The 25362-nt window shown below is 42.0% G+C and overlaps 1 protein-coding gene across 8 annotated transcripts in view; it reads right to left on the bottom strand.

Moving 5' to 3' along the window:
• Positions 1–25362, bottom strand: part of ARPP21 (cAMP regulated phosphoprotein 21) — a 1021360-nt gene that overhangs the window by 896285 nt on the left and 99713 nt on the right. Inside the window, exon 2 of one of the 8 annotated variants that reach the window (XR_013830175.1) lies at positions 6822–6940. The exons of the other annotated variants lie outside the window; for them this stretch is intronic. The gene's annotated coding sequence lies outside the window, so the exon portion shown is untranslated. The remainder of the gene's footprint in view (positions 1–6821; positions 6941–25362) is intronic. 8 annotated transcript variants of the gene reach the window in all.

Here is a 25362-nt window from a genome sequence, read left to right as displayed (position 1 = left end):
AGCAAACAATGTGGACCCTGTGCTTGTGGAAGGAACAGCATCCCCGCCCTAAGCCTTTCCCAGCTCTATAACAGCATCCGTCAGCCTCCAACTCAATTGTGTGTTTACATCTATCTTCTCAACTAGACTCTGCAGTCCTGCAGGGCAACACCATTGCTTATTTGTTTCTTTTTCCCCAGCACCTAGCACAGTGCTTGCTGCTTGATAAATGTTTGAATGAATGAAACAATTTAATGACCAACGGATATGAAACATGGTGCTTTCTACCCTTCATGTTGACTATTTGCTTCTTTTCACTCCTGGCACTAGAGATTTCTGTGCTGTTGCTGTGGATGTTATTTTTACTCATGGTCTTTTCCTCCCTCTTCCTCTACAGCTACTAGAATGCTTACACCTCATTCATGATCTGCTTTGTTCCAGGCACTATGCTAGACACTATACATGACATATTAAGTATCTCATTGAATACAACAGCACTGCCAAGCATATATGATCATCCCTATTTTAAAGATCTTCCTTTTCCTCTTCTCAGCCTCCTTCCTTTTGTGAATGTCCTCCCTTCCTTAATTTCACCAAGGGCACCTGGGCTTCACTCCCTTCCTTCCCCCACCATTGGAGGAAGGCTCTAAATTCTCAATGTTTTACAGGGAGACTGAGATCCTTTTATCAGCTCTGCCCCTGCTGCTCTGTTGTTAGACTTTCCTTTGACCATAAATTGTCCAATACAGATCTTGGAAAGGTAACAAGTCTAGACTATATTGATTTCCTTGACAAGTGACAAATAGAACATCATGATGAGTTATTTCAGTAAAAAACAAAAAGAGTTACCACTTAGGACAGCTGTCACTGAGGCCAGTGCTACCTAGAGATTGATACCAGGTCCTCTCCCAGAGAAAAAGCTAACAGTCAACCTTCATCCCCAAGTCCCTGACTGCCAGCGTTTATGGGCACTCAAGCTATTGGACAGCATCTACAGTGGCCTCAGTACATCACAACTCACAAAGACATCCTGTACACAAACCAAGGGGATTTAGTAACTGAGGTGTGAGAAGAGCCTCACTGTACCCCAGCCTCATCTGTAACAGTACATGTAATGCATCCCCAGTCTGACTGTATGGGGGATAGTTCAGAGTACCTTCAGGTTTTGAGTTCAGATAGACATTGTTAGAATCTCAACTCCTCCATTTGCTGGTTACGTGACCTTGAGAAATCTATTTAATTTTTATTAGTATCTTCTACCTTACTGGTAAAATCGGAAAATCCTACCAGATTCCATAGACTTTGGGGAAAATTAGATGGAATAGCATAAATAGAGTCTAGCATTTCTTAATAGAAATTAATTCCCTTTCCTTCTTTTGTCCTATTCTCTGTTCCTTTCACTTTAGACAATGGAAATCTATAACCTTAGAACTCTAAGGGAATGAGATACTATCAGTGTCAAATATCTAACTACTGCAGAAAGAGTTCCATGAGAAAAGGACCCCTGGCTGCCAGGGCTCAATCCCCCATGAGGGCTAAAAGCTGACTACTGCACCAGGTAATCGACATTGAATGAAGGAATGAATGAGTAAAGACATGAACAAACAAATGGAAACAAGACATTCAAGTTCTTTCATGTCTTCTTGGCTATGACCACATTAGCCTTGGTAACCAAAATCCATCTATTTTAACATGAGCCTTTCTCTATTATAAGTAGGTGCTTGTCTCCCCCACTAGACAGAGGCCACTTTCATCACAGGATCCGTTTTCTCAGGCACCTAGTAGAGTGCCTGGTACAGAGGACTGGATCAGTAAGTATTTGGAGGAAAGATGAATGAATGAGATGTTTGAAGAGTTCTAGAAATCCTTCTTTATATTAAACAAACATCGTACTGTAATGACCTACCCACCTGCTGCTACAGGTGTATATTTTGTATAGAGTTACTACAGTGGTTGTGATAGTTCTAATATGCATAGCCGTTCAGCACCATGGACAAAGCCCTATTCCAATAGAGGAGAGATGCGGTCTCCCCAGAACAGGGTGGACATTATCTGTGTGAGTCATAGGAGTTAGAGGTTGATAGTCAGTGAAGAAACTGAAAAGTGGATACTATGAGTGCCTAATGCTGCACAAGCCTCTGCACGGAGTAGGCACCTGATAAATGCTAATTGATGACTGAAGGAAAATGAGAGAAATCCCATTGCCTCTGATCTAAATTATACATTAAGACTGCCGGCTCTTTGAGACTGGTAATAAATGGATAAAAGAAAAACACTTTGGAGCATAAATTCTTAAAGTGCAGGGATTTTCTTCCTCTAAATCTTTCTCTAATTCTTTTTTTTTTTAAGGGTTTTCTTCCTTTTTAGTTACAATCTTAATTCCACAGGGTCTGTTGGAGGGCTAGTCATAAAATATGGTCCATATAACTTGTCAACCATGTGTTATTGCTGCAAACAGTGAGCTAGCCCCAGGGGTAGGTGGTCTGGGGAGGGACGAGGAACAGTCCCTGCCCTTGAAGAGCTCACAGTTTCATGGGATAGACAGATAGCAACATAGCATAATAAAAACTGTACTCATTTTCTAAGGCTGCCATAACAAATTACCATGAAGTAGGTGGTTTAAACAACAGATAATAATCTCTCACAGTTCTGGAGGCCAGAAGTCTAAAAATCAAGATGTCACCAGGGCCACAGTCCCTACAGAGGCCCTAGGGGAGAATCTGTTCCAGGCTTTTTCTAGCTTCTAATGATTGCTGGCTTCCTGCACTTGTACCTACATCACTCCAATCTCTGCCTCCATCTTCACATTACCTTCTCCTCTGTATCTGACACTCTTCTGTGTGTTTCTTATAAGAATACTTGTCATTGGATTTAGGGCATACCCAAAACATCCAGGATGATCTCCTTACCTCAGGATCCTTAACTCAATCACATCTGCAAAACCCTGTTTCCAAATAAGGCAACATTTACAGGTTTCCAGGCTCAGGATGTGGACACATTTTTTTGCGGGGCCACAATTCAAGCCACCGCAATAACCAACGATGCTAAGTGTGACTGTCTCATGTGAAGAGCAGAAACTGAGTTTCCAAAAGTTTAGATAACTGGTCCACCATCACTGAAATGGAAAATAGCACAAATGGGACTTATACCCAGGCCTGACTCAAAGCACCTGGTCTCTTCTGCACTATGACTCAGCTATGAGATTACAATGCATTATCACACAGGGTCCTGAACGATTCTGAGATTTAACTCATATCAAGAAAGGCAAGATTGCAAAGAGCCTTGCTAAGACTGGTCTTGAAAGATGAGTGAGTAGTAAAAATGTTATCTATAAAAGGTGATGATACATATACAAATAAGAATCAAATATTACACAGTGTAAAGCCTGCCATAATGAAGGTGAAGTGCTTTGGGTGAAGTGTTCTGAGGCTGCTGTATTTCAGAAAGGAAGGGGACACCTGGGGAAAAGAGACTAGGGAGCTGAAAAGACTTCATGGGAGGGTCACAGCTGAGACGGAATTAGAAAGAGGAACAGGACTTGAATGTACCAAGAAGAAGGAGAAGGTATCACAGGGACTGAGAATGTTAAGACAAAAATATGGAAGAGAAGAGACATAAACACAATTTGGTTATAATGAAGGGTACCCCAATGGGATTACTGAGAGAGAGATAGGCTGGGGTCTCAGTTGGGGCATCTGATGAAGCATCTTAAGGCTATATATACTGTACTTAGGAATTTAGACTTGACTCTAAACGGTGAAAACCACTGAAGACTTTTTAAGATACATAGTGAGAGATGCTGATGCAAAATGGAAGTCAAGGAAAGTGAGATGTGCCTCTTGTTCTTCCAGTTTCTCTGTTTGTGTCTTTATTCTAAAAGAACAATCCTACTCTAGCCTTCTTCCACTTTTATTTTGGGGAAGAACTTGGTAAGAGAAAGACTGGCTCTGAGGTACCTTCCACTCCTAGGAGTTTAAAATAGTACAATATCAGCCATTTGCTCCCTAGTAGGAAAGTAATTTGGTTGTTTCTGGTTGCAGGGCAGAAAGCTGAATTAAGCTGTGGAGTGGGCGGTCCATTTCCATTGGCCATCTCTCAACTGGCAGACCTCTCCTATCTGGATGCTGCTGAGGTCCAATAGGGCTGGCATGTGGAATGAAATTAGAAATGACGTTTGAGTACAACTTCTCCAAAATTAAGAGGATGTAGTCTTCAAACTCACCAAAAAGAATCTGGAGCAGGGTGAAATAAGGTGAACAGGGAACCCAGGAGGTCATTTACCTACGTTAGAGGGACCAGACTAATCTCCACCACTACTCCCTCTCCAGCCCTGGATGAGACCACATGGCAGAGGGAAAGGGCTGCTCACCTCTGAGAGCACGGTTGGTGGTGTACCAGCAGCACATAAGGTCAAAGTCAATGGAGGAATTGAAAACAAGAATCTAACAAAGACCCCTTCCAGAACATGTTTCCACGGTCCCATGAGCCAATCCACCTGCTTCTCCCATCACCTTTTCCTACTTAAACGTTCTGAGTAAGAGAAAGCTGACCTGCTATTGCTTCAACATAAATTAACATCTGATAACAGAAAGCAGGGAATGGTCTCAAATGAATCTTAGGAGGCTTTACAATAAAGGAAGATATTAATTATGCCTAACATTTGTAGAGCATGTTATAAAGCACTTTTCATTTTACCTTTATGTATAATTCCATTTTACATAATGTATAATTCCACTTTACCTTTCCAGAATTAATGAAACAATACATAAAACATGCTTAGAATGGTGCCTGGAACATAGCAGGTGTTCAATAAATATCATTCTCCTTCTCATTTACCAGGGAACTATCTCTGCTGTCACCTTTCCAGCCTGCCTCTAGGCTGTCATTTCCCATTATTCTCTGTGGTGAAAACTGGGGCAATATTGTTCTCTTCCTTTCCTGCTAACAGACAGAATCCTACCAAATCTCTTTCAAATGAATCTGCAGAAGTGCAGAGTGACAGTTTTGTAAATCATTTATTATTTCTCTGCTCAACATAAACACAGCCTGGGTCTGTTAAACTAAAACCGTCAAATGCCAGCAGTCTATGTCAGCTGCCTAACAACCAAATTGCATCGGGACATACTCGGTCCAGATAATTGCCACATAATAAGTTTATACAGATGATCAGAAATATTAGTAAAATCATTCTGTCACGGCTTTGCCTGTGCTGTGCACGTGGGAAGCTGGCCCTTTAAGACTAAGTCATGAGGAAACTGGTGATAAACAGAATAATTCCTCTGTGGCTGGAGTCCTGCCAGCCGTGAGGTACTTCTTTCCCTTGCGTCTCAGTGAATCTTTCCTCCACAAAAATAGATCTTCGCACGCTAACTTACATATGTAGTTCTCCTGTAGGAAAACTGTTTAAGAACGGCTGCTTCCTCTTTTCTGTTGTTGCTGAGATGGTAAATAGATCTAGACCCCTTTCCTTGTCTATCAACACTGTGTTCATCCTTCAATGTCACTTCCAAACCCCCTGCAGTCAGAATTAACCACTTGTCCTTCTGGGCTCCCACAGCTGGGTGCAGAAATGACTAATTAGCCCTTGATTCTTTCTGCCGTGTGTAATACTTGTTTGTTTATTTGCTAAGATCCTCTACAAGGATGAAAGCAAGACATCTTCTTTATATTTGTAGTCCCCCCAGGGCCTAGAGTGGTGTCTGGCACTTGGTAGGTGTTCAGCAAATGTTTGTAAGAATTTAAATGAAAGTCGGGTAAAAAAGCCTAGAGCAGACACAATCACTTCCCGAAACCATCTGTAGACCCCATGTTGTTTGAGCCGTCCTGGTTCCAAAACATGGAGGCCTCACGTGGAGACCCTGTTTCTCGTCTGACGGTGTGAGTTCAACAGGCCTTCTGGTAAAGGAATCTTTCTCCATATTACACTGTTAATTAAGGGCACACATTACACTGGCCCCAAGACACTAAGAGGCCTTTCTAAGTTATAAATAAGAGATTGGATTGAACTAAAAAATGAGAATCAGGGTGATCAGTCTCTGTGAGCGAGGAGTCCCAGGGACCCTCCATTGGTGTATGTCAGTCAGGTCAGCCAGTCAGAGAGCATTACCAAGTCTCTTTGTTTCAAGTTTCCAGTCAAACACGAAGCTATCTTTGAGCGACACTGTGGTATGTTAGAGAAGACATGGGCCTTGTGTCTAGAAAGACCTGCTTCAAATCCCAGATCTACCAACTGACAAGCTGTATGAGTTTGTGCAAGTTAATCAAATAACTGGGTTTCAGTGCCCTTACCTCTAAAATGGGGATAATAGATCTTTCTCATGTAAAAATATGGGCACCACCTTCTGTCCCTGGCTTAGGATGCCAGGGATCAATTAATAGTACACACTAGTACACACTCTGGGCCCAAATAGTACACACTCTGGGCCCAAATACAGACACATGAATTCCATCCACCCACCGCTCTGCTGGTTCCTGGTGGTCTTCTTAAGTACTATGAAATGATTACAACGTAGCAAAGAGACATTTTCATGGGTGGCAAAAAGTGAGGCCAAAATGCACAGCCAGGGCATCAGCACTACTTGGGATATAAACAGATGACTGCTGTTACAGATAGAACGGCAATCCTCTCAGATGATACGTGATGCTAAGTCAGGGCTCTGAGTTACTGGCTGTGGGCTGTGCCCTCAGAGCTGTAAGCTCCTTGGTCAGGTGGCTCTGTCAGCCAAGGGCCATCATCTAGACACAGGGGCAACTGCAAGCCTTGAGCAGCCGACACTCATGGAAGCCAGGGATGGGTGTAGTGGGGCTCTGGGCAGAACACTGACCACCCAGATAAACTGTACCTGGCTGAGAAGTATTAAAGTATGACGAGTACTTGTACCCCTCGTGGTAACCATGACGCCAAAGCCACCTGCCCTAGGATCTGAAAGCCTCCGATTCCAACCTTAGATGATACTTGAGCCTGTCAGCACATGAAATAGTAAACATGACAGACACTGTTGGTGCTCGCCCTATGTCCCTTTGGTACTCCCCTTTCCATTTCATACCTGTTAACCTAAAGCAAGCACCTGCCCCTCCACCCCCAGGAGCTTTCTCCCAGCCCACATACACTGGGCAAGACAGGAGGGCCAGGGGGTTAGTGCTCTGTGATGACAGATGGGATCTGGAAGATAAACATCAGTTTCCTCGCCCCTAGGGAGGCATAACTCAGGACGTGTTCTGTCCCATCTCCCAGAGTTCCCCAGTAGAGCCGAGCTCAGGTGCCCATGCGGTAACTGTCTAAAACGTACCATTTTTGGCTATCTTCCCTTTCATGCCTCCCCTTTGGGTGCTTCTTTTGATCACCTCTCAGATAAGCTACTTGCTCTTAAATCCTGAACCCAATGTGTTCTGGGGAATCGCAACCCAAGACCGTATTTAACCACTAAGACTCAATATCTATATTCCCAGCATAGCCGAATTCTTACAAAATGTGACTGTATTAACAGGATGCGTGATAATTCTTTGTTACAACATTATTTGATTAACTACACATATCATTTTCCCACAGGGCTGGAAAATAGACTTAACTGTATTTGCATATATACACACATGCACACACACAATCTCATTTTGAATGTTATATGGATAGAAGAAGCCTTTTGAAGTGTACAGCTCTCTCAGGTTATCCTGAGCCCCTGATTGACAATCGTGTACCCGAGTCTTGACTCAAGGTTCCTCCACGGATGAGTGGCATCTGGCAACCAAGCTTTCTCCTTCTCTTCCTCCTCTCTTCCTTCTCCTTCTCTTTTCCAAGTTCATGATCATTACAAAATACCAAGCCATTTTGAATTTCCATTCCTGCTACACTAGCAAATCTGAACTATAAAGTGAAATAAGTCCTATAAAATGAAATAGACCTATTATTTCCAGTACTTAGCTGAGAGAGTGACAAATGGGAGACCAAAACACCCGGGCAGTTGGCGTTAATTAATACTAAATTTACTGAATCAAACAATGAATTTTAAAGAAATAATTCTAAGATGTCATTTCAATTAAGGCACTGTCACTGGGATAATGGATGTGGGTGGTGTCCAGGAAAGTCGATCATGGCAGTTACAGGAAGAAACCATTAACTCTGAAGAAGCAAGTGGATGAAAAAGAAAGAAAAGAAACCCATGCTCCCAAGGCTTCTGGAAGATACTGCAGAGTTGCTAGGCTAATTAAACCTCTGTACCTTTTCAATCAAGGAAGGTGTATCTCGATTAAGCTCAGTAACCTAGAACAGGTCACCTTAACAGTTCTCCCCATTTTACTAAGGCAAAGCAGAGGCAATCACTTCCCTGGATTTGAGCAGAAAGCAAAGCAGATTATTTAGGGTGAAAGGTTCTAATTGACACAAGCCTTGGCTTTTCTCCCCAAAATGATTCCCTCTCTTGGGCCCAGAGAAATGAACATCTTTATAATGTTTGGAAAACTAGAACATGTAGGGGAGAGGAATCACAGCCACAGAATGTAGAGCTAGAAGCATCTCTGTAATGGTCATCTAATTCAACTACAAAATCGTCCAAGCAAGAATGAGGATCCAGAAACTGGAAGCTCACCCAAGGCCACATAGTCTAGACCTCAGACTTACAGCCTGTCCGTTTCTTCCCCCACAACAACGTGGGTTTCTATTAGTGCTAACTATAAGGAAATATCCTGAAAAGACTCTTTCATTAAAAAATAAACTTAAAATTAGGAGAATAAATCTTCTCATATGTCACCAAGAACAGCACACACAACAATCTCAGTCTTAGTCTCTCTATAACGTGGACATAGTAACTACTAACTGAAGGCTGAATGCCCGAGAGCATCCTACCCTTCCTCTAGGTTTTACTTATTTAATGTATGCCTGTCCCACTATGCTGAACTTTGAAGAGGTAGAGCTTCAGTATGTCTGGAAAACCAGACATGTGTGTGTGAGCCGAGGCATTGCCTAGAGGCAGGGTGGTGGGGTGGGATGGGGGAGCAAGCAGCCAGGACATGTCTTCAAAGCTCCTTCCCTCCCCAGGGGAACAACTCCTGTGTCCTCTGAGCCACGGAGAGAGGATGGGAGGGACATCATCAGTCTAACAGTGTTTCACCAACCCTCGCCTGGCATCTGTTGCAGTTTTGAATATATTGCTTTGGTATCATAGAATTTTTCTTAAAATGAACAGCTATTCTGGCCCTGGGCACCCCTGGGGAGTTCTGTTCACTTTTACAATCTGAAAAAAAGGACAATTTCATTTTTAATTATGAATATTCATGTGCTCAATGGAGACTGTGCATGTCATTATAATTCCCAAATTAGTTCAGAAAGAAACTGACATTTTATTCAAATTCCTTTATTCTTCACTGAAACAGAATAGGGTGACATTTTGCTCTGAAAGGAAATGGAAATTTTTCCTTGTCTTTGTCACCTAATTTCCCATTCCCAATAAAATCCCATTTGCAAAGCTTCTTCCCAGTGTTACTAGAAGAATCCAAGAGATCAGGAGGGTGAGAACACTCCAAAGTCTGTAAGGGAGGAACTGACCAGGACCACATTAAATCAACCTGGGGGTGACAAAATGAATCATAAACAGTAGCTCATTTAGTCCTCACCACCAGCTTGTTATGATCCATTACTCTAGGGATGGAAAAGCCAGGGATCAGAAAAATTAAATGGTTTGCCTAAAGTCACGTGGCTTTTAAATAGAATAAGAAGGTAAATGTTGCTCTCTGGACTGCAAATCCAGTTCTCCTTCCAATCCACCATAGCTTCTTATCCATCTGATAAGCCCCCTAGATTACTGTTTTGTTTGTAGAAGCCCCTCACTGCCCCTACTTCCTGGCGAGTGCTGCCTAGCAGGCCTGCTGACATGCCAGCCACAGAGCCACTCTTGTTTCACAGGTGAACAAAGGGAGCCATGAGGAAATTAAGTAATTTGAAAAATATCTTACGAAGTCACCTGAAGTCGTAAAGGTGCTTGTTCTCTAATATTGTCACATGAAAAAATATATTCAAATTTAAGAAGAGAAACAAAAAATGAAAGAAATTATGTGTGGAACAATTTGTCAGCCACACAATGTAGGTCCTAAATTCCTCCTACAAACACGGACGCCTTATTAGTTTTCTAGGCTGTGTAACGAATCACAAACTTAGCAGCTTAGAACACAATGATTATCACACGGTTTCTACAGGGCAGATGTCTGGGCTCAGCGCAGCTGAGTCCTCTGCCCAGGCTCTCACTGGGCTGTAATCAAGGTACTGGCCAGTCTGGGGTCTCGTTTGAAGCTCAGGATCTTCTTCCAAACTCACATGATTGTTGGCAGAATTTATTTCCTTGAGGCTGAACAACTCCAGGCCAACAGGGGAATTTCTCTGACATCAGGGAAGGTCTAAGCCATCTTTAAAAGGGCTCTCCCAGTTAGGTCAGGTCTACCCAGGTAATCTCTCTTTGATTAATTCAAAGTCAACCTAATTAGGGACCTTACTTATATCTGTAAAATCCCTTCACCTTTGCTGTAAAATGTGACCATGGGAGTGGCATCCATAACATTCCCAGGTCCTGCCCACAGTGAATGGGAAGCGATTCTACACAGAACATACACAAACAGGTGTAATCTTGGGGATCATCTGAGAACTCTCCCTACCACAGAATCAATACCACTTTCCAACTTGTAGTTCTCAGGTTCATGTTTGATATTATACGGCTAATCCATACAGCAGTGTGACGGCATGCCTGGATTCTGTGCAGGTCTTCTTTTTTTTTAATTTGGCCATGCCGCGGCATGGGGGATCTTAATTCCCTGACCAGGGATCGAACCTGTGTCCCCTGCATTGGGAGCTCAGAGTCTTAACCACTGGACCATCAGGGAAGTCACTGTGCAGGTCTTTTAAATGGAGACCAGATCACTACTCAATTAGATAACAGAATAAGTACCTACTGTCATGCCTGGCAAAAAAACCAGAAGTCTAGAAAGGCCAAAGCAAATAAAAGACTTAGTCCTTTGTCAGCAGACACTTCCAATGTACTTTGGAGAAAGCTGGAAATTACTACTGGTAAAAATTTTTTCCAAATTGATAGGTCACTTCCATACTCATAGGCCGAGTCACCAACGAAGAACACAGTGACTCAAAGGGAAGGGAACTCAGAATAAATAAGGGGGTTGAGTTCCAGGGTCTGCAAGATTAGATCCAAGAGTAATGCGGTCTTTGTAAAGTTTTGGTTAAGATCCAGCTTTAGGAAGAACTGGAAAAACAAAATCCAAAGACCTAGCATGTGGCCCTAACTTACAACACAGCCTGTGTGACCTGACTCTCTCTTTTCCCCTCCATGGGTCACAGGCCCCACCTTTAAACAAGTGTGACCTGCCCAAGTTGAGAGGATGTCCAAGGTTGCTTCTTCTCAGAAAAGTGCCATGATTTCTCAGTCAGCATGGAAGGTGCAGCCCTTCAGCACCATTTGGATTCACTCAGGTGACAGATCTTATTTCTCAGACATTGTGGTCCCTCTAGCATGTGAGGAATCAAGGGAAGGTGTCCTACCCAAGGAAAGCACCTTTTTCCTGGTCGTCAGGAACATTTTTGGCGACCAATGTCTTCCCTTTTCTTGGTGTTTTTTATAGGTCTCTTGTGCATTTCCCCTTCAAACAAAATAGTGATTATTCACGAGCCCAGGTGTGGTTATGTGCCTCCTCTCTCTTTACTTTTCTATGTCCATAAGCAAGTCAGTCATTTAACCACCAAAGCCTGTTTCCTATTTAAATGGACATATATAACGATGCCAACTCAGAGACGTGGTGAGAGGATTAACTGACTTGATGCACAAGTCAGCTACTCATCAGGGGTCCTAACACGTAGTGGGCACTTCTGTCCTACCCTCGGCGCCCTCCATCCCCTAAGAAGGCAGATCTCGAGGGCATTATTTATAAAAGGCTAGAGGCTGTCTGCCTGCTAAGTGAGCTTATGGAGAATTCAGGTCTGATAATCAAAATTAATAATGGTATTCAATCTAATTTTCCAAGCCAGAGGAGTGGAAGGCTGAGCTGTAATCAATCTTTAGAGGTCAATTCACAGGGGATTTACCAAGTAAAGGACTTGGCGCCCCCTTGTGCAGAAAAACTCCACACTTTTACCAGCCCTATGGCCACACCCGTACTTTCAGCAAGATGCCTGCGGCTCTGTTAGATGATTGAAAATAGACCCACTCTCTCATCCGCCCCTAGGCAGCCAACTCTTTGTTAATATCAATTCTTTCTTTTAAAGATTGTGAATTGTTTGATTAGTTTCCAAATAAGATGGACTTGCCTTGCTTGTGGAACAAAAATAAAAAGGATTTACCTTAAGTCTCCTTCCCCCTCCTGAGTAAAACACTGCTGCCAAATTCCTGGGAGTGCTACCAGAGATTGTGTGTGTGCGCGTGTGCGTGTGTGTGTGCGTGTGTGCACATATTGCATATATATGCACATATACATAAATATTTACAAATACGTACTTATATTCTTCCATGAATGATGATATGCTATACACGCATCACCGTACTTATTTCTACACATTACTTTTTCACAGTACGTGTTGGTGATTATTCCATATCTGTACATTTCATTGCCTCATTTTTTTAGTGACTGCATAGTATTCCACTGAATGAAGGAAGAAACATTATTTATATAGTAGATTATTTATTTTCCCAATCTTTTACTATTTCAAACAAGCTATTGCTTTCAACAAGCTCTTGTTATTTCTGTAATTAATCATCTTTCTGTTGGTTTATATTATTGTGAATATATTGAGTTGGCCAAAAAATTTGTTCGGGTTTTTCCATAACATTTTACGGGAAAACCCAAGTGAAATTTTTGGCCAACCCAATATTTTTTTGGATAAACTCCCAGGAGTGAAATTGTGCCCAGTGTTCTTCTAATTGCTTTACATGTATTTATTGTGAATCTACTATGTGACAGGCCTTATCCTAGGTGCTGAGAATACAGCATTGAACATAGTAGATAAAATTATTCTTATGGTGTTTTTACATTTTGGTGATAATAATTCACTAAATAATTTACTCTTTACAATAGTTCTTTTGTAGAGAGCTGTTATTCTCCCATTTTATAGATGGGAAAACTTGCCAAGATGCTACAGTTAGTAAGCAGTGGACTTGGGATTAAAACCAGGTAGTCTTATTCCAGAATTCACGCAACTTGGTACAAGCTACACTTTCAGAACACCTCTTAAACGTGCCCCACGTCACAATTCAACTCAACTTTACAAGAAGCCCTACTGTTTTTTAGAACAGACTTCACTGCAAAGAGCCCGTTGTGCCTCCAAACAGCCTATCCACGGGTACACCTTCTAAAGGCCTGTCTCAGGTCAGTCTTCTTCAAAGTAGCCCTGAGTCTGAGGCTCTTGTGCATGTGATTTACTGAGAGGGGAGGAGGTGTGAGGGCAGCAAGTTAGGGCAGGGGAAGAGGCTGCACAAAGAAGGGAACTCAGCTGAACTCTAGCCTCGGCTGAGCCCCTGGGGAGCTCGGGGTGTAAGTGGAATCACAGAGTTGTCCCACCTGGTGGCAAGGGGATGACAATGTGCAGCCCTATTAGCAGTCAGTTGTTGGCTGTGGGCTGCCTCCAGGGCGGAGCACAACCCCCCAAGCTATTCTGGTTAAGGAGAATGTCCAGAATAAGGATGCAGGTGCGAACAGCCAGCCACCACCGCAGTTACGGCAGGTATGGACTGGCCCCGTAAAGGGAATCTGGGCAGGGCACCAATGGTGTGCACCACAACGCACAGAGAGCATCTCCATCTGATTCTCCCGCAGGTACTTCGGAATCAACGAGTTCAAGACTGGATGCATCAGCACTTCCTGCTTCCGTATCCTTCACCACATTGAATAGCACCACCTCCCACAGACTTGCCCAGTGCAGAAGCCCCCGGTCCTTTCCCCAACTCATCCTCTTTAGCTAACTGGTTCATAACTTCTAACTCACAATGTGTTACTTTCTTCTAAGAAGGGTGGCTTCTGGCAACCAGAGAGTTCTCCTCTTCCCAACTCCACAGTTTCCCTGACTCCACCATTGCCTTCTCAGATCTACCTTCCCCACGGCAACCTGAGGGATCTTCTAATGTGCAAATCTCATCCTGATACTCCTTGGTGTTTTAGACCTTCAGTGATTCCTCTCCTTCTATTTGTTAAAGCCTATGTTTCCCGCATGGCCACAAGGCAATTGGCCGTTGTTAATCTGTGGACTCTCTGTGCCACTCGCCATATACCTCATCCCACTCACACCCCCACCCACCACACACACACACACACACACACACACACACACACACACACACACACACACACACACACACACACACTGTTGTTCAACCCAACGGCTTGGGCTTCCCCAGACTCCAACCTCTTGGCTTACAAGAACTATTCTACTTTTGTCAAGAGTCAGGCTGAGCTACCTCTGCCCAAGAGTAAATTTGGTCTGTCCCTCGGTAAGGCTCTCAAACTTGATAGATACCTAGTATGTGGTATCTAGTCTCCAAATTTGCCTCCCAGTGAATTATGTTTCTCAGTATTCATGCTCCTGTATAGCACCACCCCTTGAATCTGAGCTGAACTGGAGACTCGCTTATAACCAGCAAAATGCAGTAGAAGTGACACTGTTTGATTTCTGAGGCTTAGTCAGAAAAAGCTTCATAGCTTCCAACTTTTGCTCTTGGGATGTTTGCTCCAAGGGAAGCCAGTCACCAGGAAGAAATCCATCTGCTGTGGATTTTATGCTGTGAGGAATCCCAAGCTAGCCATGTGGAGAACCCATGTGGTATTTGTGAGAACAGCCCCCAGCTAATCCAGCCATCACAGGAACCAGACTTGTGAATACAAAAGCCTTCAGATGACCACAGTCTCAACCACCATCAGTGGGCAAAACCATGAGGGGTCCCAAGAGGGGTCCAACAGCCATAGAACCATGAGAGATAATAATACAACTACTGTTTTAAGACACTAAGTTTTGGACTGATGATTACTCAGCCATTGACCAGTAGAACGTGCCTGAATTGGTATATAGGCTACTGTACTCGGAGTGGTTCTCTGTTTTCCTGACTAGGCAGTCCAGGATAAGAAGCACACGTTGTTCATCTCTGAATCTCATAATGCAGTGTATTGACAGGCATATCGACTCAAGAAGTATTTGATAAACGAATCAAGGAATGAAGAAAGAATGGGGATTCTGAGGATTATTACTCCCTCATGCCCTGTGCCCATCCTCAATCAGGTCACCATAATTGCTTCTATAAAAGTCCAGTTTTACAAGCACTTACTGGGTGAATACAGTGTGATCTGTGAGGTCCTAAGTATGAGCTTTGGAGTCAGACAAACCCAGGTTTAGATCCCAGCTTTGTCATTTACAAGTTTTGTCACCTTAGGCAATCGATTTAAACTCTCTGAGCCTCATTTGCCCATCTACAAACTTTGGATATTTTATATTTATTATTAAGAAACACTGTGGAAATGGATTTCCAAACTTTGGATAATAAAATGCCTAACTTCTTGATACTGAGGTGAAGATTGAATGAGATGATATTTTAACCCTCACAGTAAATGACTCACTCCATGTTTTCATTAATGTGTGTTGATTGAATTGACAGCATAAGTAAAATGCTTCGTCCAGTCACTAGTAAAAGAAAAGATGAAATAACCAGTGCACTTCTAGAGTCTCAACGAATACATTCTTTTCATGCTGTTCCCCTCCACTGTAAGGTCACAGACGGCTTTTACTCAGACTAGATATCCATGGTACAGTTGAAAAATGGCGACAGCCAGATTTAGTTTTGAGTAGTGACTGTATGTCCAGGACTGGCGTCAGCACCAGTGAATCAGGGTTCATACCTGTACTCAACATCAGATTTCATATTCTGAACCAAACTTTTCTAAAAAATGAGTTTCTCTACAAAAAAAAAGTCTCTCTCCAGCATTCTCCTGCTTCCTCATTCAGGGAGATGTTGGGAAGGCTGTGTTCCAGCCACTACTCTGGCAAGTTTCGTCATCTGTTTCTCTTCTGTAATGAAGCATGTTGCTGAAATTGGGGCCATTTCTCCAAAAACAGAAACCTTTTCAGCATGACATTTATGTGTAGTGGGATGTTTATCAGCAAAGAGTATTTCTTCCCAAAGCAGCTAACGATTCCAGGAGGTAAAATTATGGGGTGATCTCATACTCAGGCAGAACAGGAAGGGGAAATGTCAGCAGTGACATCCAGAGGATTGGGGTCTCTATAGTGTGTGCTTCCCATGGTGAACTTAGCATGAAGAGCTGCTTCTAATAGCCACCTCCAGTGTATTTTACCTGGAGTAACACAAACACCCGATCATCATAAATAGGGAGAAAATAACAGGGACTTTGACTTCTGGAAAGAAATGTACTCATTACTATCAAAGAGAGGAACACTGGACTGATTGAACATACGTAAATTGAATGAAGACCCATCTAGTGGCTAATATATCCTCTTCTCTCCATTAGTCTATGGCTTCACTGTAAAAAAAAATCCATTTCCACAGTGCTGCTTAATAGTAAATATGAAATAAAGTGAAGGTGATTCTCCTTTCCTAGCAAACAGAGAAAAATATGTCTTGTCTCCCACCATGGATGCTGTAGTTTGTCTATAAAACTAGTTCTCCTCTCCCAACCTTGGAGCCAACACACACATTAGAAGTTGTATGTGACAGTATCAAACAATTGCCCTCGGAAAGGCAAAATGAGATACGGGAATAGTGTGGGTCGAAAAGTCAGAGAGCCTTAGGAGCATTCCTTTTTTTGCCCTAGGCAAGCTGTCCTCAGCCTTGAGGAAGATGTCTCCCTTCCCTGTCTCCCTTCCCCGGACCAGCCCTGTTTGGCGTGTCCTCCCCTGTTCTTCCCATATTCTCCCCATCACTTATCACCCATTCTTAAGAATCATCTCAGCAGTCATCTCTGCAAGAATTCCTCCTGACACACCCCAGATCTGTTTACAAATCCCACTGTGTGTCCTCAGCTCTCTGGCTTACTTCTGCCACATCGTGCTATAATTCTTCATTTGTCTCTCTCCTCAAAGAAACACTTCGTTTCCACACAGTGAGATTGTGCTGCGTTTACCTCTATAATCCCAGCAACTAACACTGGGCCTAGAATGCAGTTGGAGCTTTCTTAATGCTGAACGGAATTGCATGGATGGGAATAATACAACAGATCCAGAGGGCACCTTGGAGAAGATTTTGTACATGCCCCTCATTTTATAGATATAGTTATGAGATCCAAGGAGATTGAGTGGGTTGCACGAAATCACGCAGTGTGTTAGTTGCAGAGTGGGGACTGGGACTCAGTTCTCTTAAATCCTAGTCCAGGACCCTCTTAAGTTAAGTGGAAGCAACAATATGTATTGAGTATCTGCTATGTGCAAGGTTCTGTGCCATGACTATGGCTTGTGACCTCAAGGAATTTATATTTCAAGAAAAAAAGGAACTACGGGATGCATGAAACATGGCTTAATGTAAAATGAGCCCTTATAGACGTATGAACAAAACCATTTGGGAGCGTGGGGATTATGTGAGATTGATTCCAGGGTAACAGCAGCAGACACTTTTGGTCATCTGAGTCATATCACCTTGGCCCTGCTCTGGTTTTAGTTTCAGCTGTGTTTAGCCATGCAATCTTGCTCTCATGCTCACAGCATCTTGCCTTGAGCTAACACTTGGTTTCCTGCCCCAGTGCCAGAAGCCAATCAGTTTACACAAGCCCCATGGAAGGGCGTTAAGAGACTTTGGGGCCATTGCTCAAAAAATGGAGGACACCAGTCAGTGGATAAACAGCCTGGCAGCCTATCCTTCGGGTGGGAAATACTGGGAAGCACTCTATACATCTTTAGGAGTGGACATCCTGGAGAAACTAAACCCTGTTGCCTACAACTGTGACCTTAAGAACACAAGCTTTTATGGGCTTTTCATCCCTCCCTGTCTTTCTCTCTCTCTGTCTGCTCCCTCACGTCTGCTTGCTAAGGTCATTTCCCAAATAATCTGCCTGCAGTGGCTTTTCTCAGACTCTGCCTCTGGGGAAACCAAAATTAAGACAGGAAGTCAGAGGTACAGGGCTGCTTTATGAGTTCCACAGGCTCTGGGCACTTTTGCCTTCATGGGTTCCTTCTGCATTAAAAATAAGATAATTAATACATAATTTAACATATAATATATATTTTAAATTACATTTAACCACTGCATTGGTATAAAAATGAAAATAAAACACAATCCAGGCTGCATTCCTTATCATATGCTCATTATTATTATATTCAACTTTTCCTTCTGATTGTAAAAGCATTAAAATTAAAATATTATCAGGGGCCCTGGGCACTGTGCTCCCTATGCCTACTGGATGAATCCGTCCTGCAGAGGTGAAGGAACAGCAGGAAGGCCTTGTGGATAAAGTGTCATTGGAGCTAATACCTAAAGAATGGGCTTAATTTGAACAGACACAGACAGAAGTTTCCTATCCTTTCAACACAGATTATTATTTTTTACGATTTATTTGTATTATATAAGTTAATCATGTTTATTGTAGGAAATGTGAATAATGCTGAAGTATTAAGATAAAACTAACACTTTTGGGGCTTCCCTGGTGGTGCAGTGGTTGAGAATCTGCCTGCTAATGCAGGGGACACGGGTTCGAGCCCTGGTCTGGGAAGATCCCACATGCCGCGGAGCAACTAGGCCCGTGAGCCACAACTACTGAGCCTGCGCGTCTGGAGCCTGTGCTCCGCAACAAGAGAGGCCGCGACAGTGAGAGGCCCGCACATCACGATAAAGAGTGGCCCCCACTTTCCACAACTAGAGAAAGCCCTCGCACAGAAACGAAGACCCAACACAGCAAAAATAAATAAATTAATAAAGTCCTACCCCCAACATCTTAAAAACAAACAAACAAAAAACACTAACACTTTTAATTTACCAACAAGAATAAATTCAACACTTGAATATATTTCCTGTGGATGTTGGTTTTGTGTTTCATGGTTTGATATTTTTATTTGGGGGGTGTAAAACTGGTATATAACATTTTCTTAGTCTCAGGTTTACAACATAATAAGTCCGTATTTGTATACACTACAAAGTGATCACTACAAAAAGTCCAGTTCTCATCTGTCACCGTACAACTGACCCCCTTCACCCATTTCACCCACTCCCAACCCCCTTCCCCTCTGGTAACCACCAATCTGCTCTCTGTATGTATGAGTTTCATTTTGTTTTGTTTGTTCATGTGTTTTACTTTTTATCAATGGAGTCCACATATAATTGGCTCCATATATGATACAGTATTTGCCTTTCTCTGTCTGACTTATTTCACTTAGCATAATGCCTTCAAGGTCCATCCATGTCACAAATGGCAAGATTTTGTTCTTTTTTATAGCTAAGCAGTATTCCCCTGTAGATATATACTACATCTTCTTTATCCATTTATCCATCAATAGACACTTAGGTTGCTTCCATACCTTGGCTATTGAAACAAAGCTGCAATGAACATCAAGTGCATATATCTTTCAAATCAGTGGTTTTGTTTTCTTTGGAAAATCACCCAGAAGTGGAATTGATGGATCAAACTGTAGTTCTATTTTTAATTTTTTGAGGAAACTCCACACTGTTTTCCACAGTGGCTGCATCAATTTATATACATTCCCACTAACAGTGTATGAGGGTTCCCTTTTCTCCACATCCTTGCCAACACTTGTTATTTCTTGTCTTTTTTATTATACTCATTCTAACAGGTGTGAGGTGGTAGCTCATTGTGGTTTGATTTGCATTTCCCTGATAATTAGTGATGTTGAGCATCTTTCCCTGTGTCTGTTGACCATCTCTATGTCTTCTTTGAAAAAAAAAAGTCTATTTAGATCCTCTGCCCATTTTTTAATCAGATTGTTTGGGGGTTTTTTGCTATTGAATTGTCTGAGTTCTTCACATATTTTGGATATTAACTCCTTTTTGGATATGATTTGCAAATATTTTCTCCCATTTACTAGGCTGTCTTTTCATTTTGTTGATGGTTTCCTATGCTGTGTGGACACTTTTTAGTTTGATGTAGTCCCATTTGCTTATTTTTGCTTTTGTAGCCCTTGCTTTTGAAGTCAAATACAAAAATTCAATGTCAGGATTGATGTCAAGGAGCTTACCACTCCTTTCTATTTCCTTCTAGGAGTTTTATGGTTTCAGGTCTTACATTTAAGTCTTTAATCCATTTTGAGCTAGTTTTTGCGCATGATGTAGGACAGTGGCCTACTTCCATTCTTTTGTATGTGGCTGTCCAGTTTTCCCAGTACCATTTATTGAAGAGACTGTACTTTGTGGTTTGTGGTGGGAGGCGGGGCACCTGGGGGGGGTTGCATCATTTACATTAGTAAAATATGTACACACACAATTTTGCCTCAGTGCCTTGGAGATATTTATCTTTCTTTCTTTTTTATTTCCTGGCATGTGTTACTGAGGATGACAGTCTGCCTTTTGCCTGACATTGACTTCTTTAAGTAATTTGTCTTTTCTGCCTAGTAACTTTCAGAACTTTCGCCTTATGCATGACTATTGTCGTTTCATCACTGTGCATCTAGGGTAAAATTTCACACTGACTCCTCTTTTCTCCACCTTCTCTTTCATAATTCCCAACTCTTTAGTCCTCTCTTCTGCATTCTGGGTGATTTCCTCTGGCAATTCTTCCAAGTTATTTACTCACTCTTTAGTCATGTCTAGTCTATTCTTTAAACTATCCTTTAACCTTTAAGTTCCCTCTCACCCACGACAGTATTTTTCATTTCTAAAAATACCTACTTTTTTGAATTTATCTGTCCTCTTCCATTACCTCCATTTTTATAGTTTCTATTCTTCTTTAACTTTGAATATTTTAAACGCACGTATAATGAAAGTACAGGCGCACTTCAGAGATATAGCAGGTTTGGATCCAGACATCACACAGAGTGAATATTGCAAAAAAGCGAGTTATATTAATTTTTTGGTTTCCCAGTGCATATATAAGTTATCTTTACACTATACTGTAGTCTATTAAGTGTGCAATAGCATTATGCCTTATAAAACAATGTACATACCTCAATTAAAACTACTTTATTGCTCCGTGAGAAAACCATAATTCAAAAAGAGTCATGTACTACAATGTTCATTGCAGCTCTGTTTACAATAGCCAGGACATGGAAGCAACCTAAGTGTCCATCGACAGATGAATGGATAAAGAAGATGTGGTGCATATATACAATGCAATATTACTCTGCCATAAAAAGAAATGAAATTAAGTTATTTGTAGTGAGGTAGATGGACCTAGAGTCTGTCATACAGAGTGTAGTAAGTCAGAAAGAGAAAATCAAATACCATATGCTAACACATATATATGGAATCTTAAAAAAAAAATGGTTCTGAAGAACCTAAGGGCAGGACAGGAATAAAGACGCAAATGTAGAGAATGGACTTGAGGACACGGGGAGGGGGTAAGGGAAAGCTGGGTTGAAGTGAGAGAGTGGCATGGACTTATATATACTACCAAATGTCAAATAGATAGCTAGTGGGAAGCAGCCACATAGCACGGGGAGATCAGCTCCGTGCTTTGTGACCACCTAGAGGGATGGGATAGGAAGGGTTGGAGGGAGATGCAAGAGGGAGGAAATATGGGGATATATGTACATGTATAGCTGATTCACTTTGTTATAAAGCAGAGACTAACATACCATTGTAAAGCAATTATACTCCAATAAAGATGTTAAAAAAATACTTTCTTGCTAAAAATGTTACTATCATCTGAGCCTTCAACAAGCCTAATCTTTTTTGCAACAGTAACATCAAAGATTACTGATCACAGATCACCATAACAAATATAATCATAATGAACAAGTTCAAAATATTGTTAGAATCACTAAAACATGACACAGAGACACAAAGTGAGCAAATGCCGTAAATGGTGTCGATAGGCTTGCTCCACACAGGGTTGTCACAAACCTTCGTTTTGTAAAAACAGCAATATCTTTGAAGCACAGTAAAACGAGGTGTGCATGTACTTTTTCAGCTGACTTTATTACTTCTGCTTTCTCAGGAATCTATGCTTCCATTTGTTGCACCTGCTGACCATCTCTCGTGGTGGTGTTTCTTCAGTGTTTAACATTTTCTCCTCAGCTCAGCTTCAATTGGGATTTTCTTCAGGGGGAGCTTGGGGCATGCCCCGGTTGATGAAGGCCTCCCTCGTAGGATGTTTCCTGGGAGCCTCAGCTGGAGTCATAGGGTTCACCGGTTCTAGACTCTTTGATTAATTCTCAGCTGAGGTCTCCAGTGCACACGTGCAGAGCTAGCCCAGGGCTTGATCTTCCTGCGAAGTCTGATCCACCTTAGACCACAGGAGGCAATGAATTTCTGCCAGGGCTACACAGGTTGCCATTCTGACACAGAAGTTTGTATTTTTTAAAATGTTTTATCCTGTCTTTTATCCCTTTATTTTTATAACATGAGTATTTAAAGAAAAGCTCCTTTACCTGGAGCTTCTGGAACATTAGGAGGTAGACAGGCTGAAATTGTTTGAAAATTTTGTATTTGTGCATTTTTTTTCTGAGGAGAGAATCTATAGCTTTTATCACGTTCACAAAGGGACCTGAGACCTAAGGAAGCTTAGAAACCATTATTTTAAACAGTGTTGAATGTCTCCTAAGTTAAGTTTAGTCCTTAGACATATACCAAGAGCTACAGATATAAGTTTCAAGAAATTCATTCTACATCCTTTCTGGTATAGGTCAGAGCGGGGAGAGAAGTGCTCAGAGGCTGGCGTGAGTGGTACCACCACATGCAGGCTCCAAGAGGCCTTCTTTCAGAGAATGTGTGTATATATAAAAATATATATTTGGGGCTTCAAGGAGCTGGATAGCAAGGGAGTCAGTCCAACCAGTGTGACTGCCTTGACCAAGAAACAGCCAACCCGAGCCTGCCCTTTCTCTACAGCCACAACAGAAGGGCAGAGAAATACTGTAAAATAAATGGAATTAGCCGTCTGTGTGTGTGTGTGTGTGTGTATATATATATATATATATATATATATATATATATACTGAGCTACCAGCATATCAAATAACATCCACAAAATAATTTTAAGACAAAAAGACTAGAGATAAAGGAGGTCACTTTCTAATGATGAAAGGCCCAATTCACCAAGAAGACAAAGCTATTTCAAACTCAATGCATTGAAACAACATTGCCTCAAAATCTAAAAATCAAACTTTGACAGAACTACAAGAACAGTTAGACCAATCAATCATCCTAAAAAGAGATTTTAACCATTGAACACAGATAGGTGACATCCACGACTGTGCTTTTTCAAATAGTCTCTGATCGTACTCCTATTCACAAATTGAGATTCAGTGAGGGAATTTTCAGGAAGTCACACAGCTGGGAGGTGGCCAAACTCAGATTCAAATCCAGGCTCCTCTGACCCCAAAAGCAAAGCAGTTTCCAGGAGAGAATGCTAACAAGAACTAGGAAAGAGATTACCAAATTGGAGTTATTTTTTAATATACATAATGCATTTGGTGGAGTATTTTTCCCTCCTCAGCAGCAGTTCATTGCTATTCCTCCCCACCTGTTAATGACTGGGGTTTGTATGGGGGCGGATTTGGCTTCCCGAGGCAGCCCACACAGGTTGTCACACTGTCAAGGATTCCTCCATTAACAAGCTGTCACTACGATGCCAACAGCCGCCATTTGGTTTGTTCAGGGAGCCGGAGCTCTGTGGTGGAGACTTGGCGCGATCGTTTAGAGGAATTTAAAAAAATAAGGCAAGAGGCAGATGTCTTCCAGTCTGTTCTTCCACAACAGACTCAGAGATAAGACGTGGGTTTTCACTGGAAGGAGGGGGGAGAAGGCCTTTTAAAATAAGTGTAAAGAAGGAAAAAAGCTAGGCAAGGGGGACTGGAGAACAAGAATGATGCACTTACAAATGCAGCCCTTCCACTGGACAAGTTTCTGAAAAAATGCCACAATTGTCCATACTCTCACCACCATGGACTTCTCAAACTCTAATTTAAAAAATGGTTACAAAGCCATGGTTTAGGTTTTTTAAGTGAAAGGTGCCATTTGCCTGCAACCTTTTCAGAGTCACCCTGATGAAACAGAGGGAAACTCTGCCAGCTTGCTGAGGTGCTTTCTGAGGCATGTGTACTTTCTGTTAATTAGTAAGATTAACCTCTCGGCTGACAGGCCCTCCTAGCTCACCACTAACAAAGATGCCTGTGGAAATACCAGCTCTTCAGAGTGCTTCAAATAAGGGAATGGGAAAGCCCAGCTTCTACATTTAGAGCAACTACATTTAGAGCTGGGGTCTCAGTAAATATCTTTCTTTGCCCCTGCAGCCTCAGGTTCTATTCCCACCTTCCTACCTACAAGATCAGCACCTGTAACCACAAAAATAGGCTTGAATTCTCTCCAGCTAATAAGACTTCACAACAAGCTCAACAAAACCTTTATGTTTCCAAAAAGTATACCAAAGCTGCCTTTGTTGTAGAAGTGACGCTTCTGTAGTCAGATTTCAGGAAATTATAAAATACAGTCACCTCCCACTTCTACCCCCTTTTAAGTTCACATGACAAATAACATTATTGTTTAGGCCCAAGGAGTCAATCAAAAGTATAGCATTAATTCATGATGAGGACCTAAGTTGGCTTATGAAAAAAGAAAAAGCACTTATCCTGGCCTGAACCATCACTGCAGACATGGAAGATACTCTGTCAGCAGAGGAGGGACATGCATGTTTGGAGGTTGTACAGACATTAATGAACTATGGGAAGGATGGAAGAAACTTAGAAATTAAGCATCTGTGATCCAGCAAGATTCACTACAGGCACCAGACAGGAGATTGTATCAGAAAGAACCTGGATGGCAAACAAACACTTCAAGTTTCCCCCACATCCTAACTCTAGCTTCTGCCCAAACTCCCGTCCCATGGGCTGTCTCCTTGGAAGCCACTATAGGTTTTTCTCCTCTAAGACTTTAAGCTCCAAATAAAAACGAAAGTTTCACTCAGGCAGCAACACTGGTTTCCCTTTGGCTGTGGCTGCCAGGAGTCTTGGAGGCAACATTATTCTGTTGTCTTCTATTACCAGCTATGCTGTAGAACAAGGGTTGAAAATCTAAGGTCCATGGGTCAAATCCAGTCTGTCACCTACTTTTGAAACTAAAGTTTAATGGAAACCCATCATCCCCACTTGTTATGAATTGTCTATGGTTGCTTTTATGCTACAACAGCACAGCTAGTAACGATGGAGACCACATGACCCACAAAGCCTAAAATACTGACTATCTAGCCCTTTATAGAAGAAAATCTCCAAGTTCAAAACGTCAACAATCCTGGATAGAACATTCA

The sequence above is a fragment of the Stenella coeruleoalba genome (genome assembly GCF_951394435.1).
Source record: "Stenella coeruleoalba genome assembly, chromosome: 10".
Taxonomy (NCBI): Eukaryota; Metazoa; Chordata; class Mammalia; order Artiodactyla; family Delphinidae; genus Stenella; species Stenella coeruleoalba.
Note: the sequence above shows the minus strand (reverse complement) of the source record. Positions and strands in the feature narration are given on the sequence as shown.